The sequence below is a fragment of the Octopus bimaculoides genome, chromosome 24 (assembly GCF_001194135.2).
Source record: "Octopus bimaculoides isolate UCB-OBI-ISO-001 chromosome 24, ASM119413v2, whole genome shotgun sequence".
Classification (NCBI taxonomy): domain Eukaryota; kingdom Metazoa; phylum Mollusca; class Cephalopoda; order Octopoda; family Octopodidae; genus Octopus; species Octopus bimaculoides.
This window is the reverse complement of record NC_069004.1, coordinates 3,444,440-3,447,229: the sequence shown is the minus strand read 5'-3', so window position 1 is coordinate 3,447,229 and position 2,790 is coordinate 3,444,440.

Genomic DNA, 2,790 nt, shown 5'->3' with positions numbered 1-2,790 from the left:
CACTCACAACGCTTTGGTCGGTCCGAGACTAGAGTAGAAGACACTTGCCCAAGATGCCACGCAGTGGAACTGAACTCGGAACCATGTGGCTGGGAAGCAAGCTTCTTCCCACTCAGTCACGCAATTCTATATATTGTGTCTCCGGGATTTGACTGGCGTGCAGTCACCGGATGCCTTTCACTGATGACTTCCAATAGAACGAAATCACGTGAAGTGGGAATTCTGGTGCCCGTGACAGATGAATTCCGTCTGCTACGATCTATGCGTATGCTTTTATGCACCAAATGCCTACGTGAGAGGATTTTTTAAAGCTAATAACGTAGTCTTACCTTTTCATATTAATACTACTTCCATTGCTTATAGTTAATTTTTGATAAACCTACTAGCTATATGCGACATCAACATCTGAAAATATACGCTGGTATTCCATGAGGGTGGGCTGAAAAGTTCATAGGATGACTAAGAAGGATTTATCATACAGTAATTAAACATGGCGTGCGTTAAATTCAATCTCTATCGATGCTAAATGCATTTTTTCTTTCCAGATAAACCCACATTCGAAACAGAGTTGAGGACTTGGAAAAGTGATGGTAGAGACATTTCCATGAAAATGGATAAAATTTGGTACTGTGGCGTTATCAAATATCTGCAGAAAAAGGGGTTAGCCCCCCAAGGACATCCATTCTGACATGGTTACTACATAAGGGGATGATGCTCCAGCTTTATGAATTCAGGAGAGGTAGGGAGGGTCTTGAAGATAATCCAAGGTCCGGAAGTCCTGCCACAGCCACCACTCAAGAAAATATCGACCGTGTTCACCACATAGTGATGGATGACAGACGTTTAAATGTTAATCAGATAACAAATGGGGTCCTGTTTCACTAGGACATTTGACTGGCATGGCGTGACCGGCTGCCTCTCACTGATGATTTCCAGCAGGATGAAATCACGGGATATTAGAATTCCGGCGCCCATAGCAGATGTTTCTCATCTGCTACTATCTATGTGTGCGCTTTTATGCACGAAGTATCTATACGAGATGATCTCACAAGGCTAATAACGCAGTATTCGGTGATCTAACAAGACATTCATGTTAAGTCGGATATGAAGATTACCGCGTGGTATTAATTAATTAATACTGCTTACGTCGTTAATAATTAATACTGTAATACTTTTGAGGAGGTGACCCATCTATTTCTCCCATATTGTCTTCTGACGGGTGGTAGGGTGGACGGGTGGGTATTTATTTGATCCCATTGCAGGTGTTTGGTGTTAGAGACAGGGATAGCTTTGCCAAAGAGTCTCCAGTATCCGTTGCGCCATTAGTCATCATTCCGTCCTGGTACGAAATGCCAACACCAAATTGGTTGGCAAAGAGTACCGTTTGTTTAAAGGTCATAGTAAACAACTCCTTCGCTCTCCCGTTCTCTCCCTCTTTGTTTGTTTGTTTCTTTCTTTCCTTCTTTCTTTCTTTCTCTCTCGCTCTTTCTCTCGCTCTCTATCTATCTATCCATCTATCTATCTATCTATCCATCTATCTATCTATCTATCTATCTATCTATCTATCTATCTATCTATCCATCTATCTATCTATCTATCTATCTATCTATCTATCTATTTATCTATCTATCTATCTATCTATCTATCTATCTATCTATCTATCTATCTATCTATCTATCCGCCTGAGTGAGTTAATGAGTGCCAGAGGCGGTAATTAATAACAGACGTTGATGTATTGGCAGTACAATGTCGGAATTTGATGAAAATGAGTTTGGGTTGAATAATTCACACATTGACTTTGTTTTCTCACATGTTTTGATGTTGTGCGTGACCCATCTATCTTTTTTCTGTCTATTTTTTATTCTTTTTTTTATTTTTACTCATTACATTAATCGTAAATTTAACTAAAAACTATTCATCTTTCAGAAAGTTATGAGGAAACAAAGTCGCTGGAAGGCATAGAAGAAACATTAACAACATTAACAATATTAACATCATAATCCACACAAAACGGATGAAAATTTTGCTAAAATGGCTTCTGCAATCTATTCCTAACGTTTGAAGCCTGAAGACAATAGCTTAGGGGAAATAACTCGTTACAGATAATACGATGAATAAGACTGTTTGTAGTCAAAGGGAGGTAACTATCCATATTCTACTAAAATTTTACTTCAGATTGACTATTGGTGATCGGCGGTGCTGATGTCGCTTTAAAGCTATTTTTCTTAGTTTTAAATAAAGATTTTGAGTAGAAGGTCCATAACCATCTCGGAGTGCATTCAGAGAATGACTCATTGATTGTTTGCTATTAAAATACTCACGGACACGTTTTATCCACAGGCGTGTTGTCATCTAAAACGCACATGCGCACACACACACACACTTTTGTGTCCATACGTTCATGCTTGTGTATCGAGGTGAACGAATCAATAAGAAAAAAATGACATTTCTTTGAAATGAACTGGGAACATTAAGTCCCAAATAATTAAATTTGAAAAATAAGACAATCTTGGTAAGGGAGATAAAAAGTAAAGGAAATAAATCTAGAGTTCAGTCCCTTACTTAAATTGGCCGTGAATTTCTTTGCATGCTTTTCTGCGTGTAACTTCTCTGCGCGCGCGTATGTGTGTGGGTATGTGTGTGTGTGTGTGTGTGCGTGTATGTGTGTATGTGTGTGTATGTGTGTGTGTGTGTGTGTGTGCCGTTTTTAAACCACCACCACCGCTTGTCAACGGGTGTTAGTGTGTTAACGTTCCCGTAATCTAGCGGTGCAGCAATTATAACCGATAG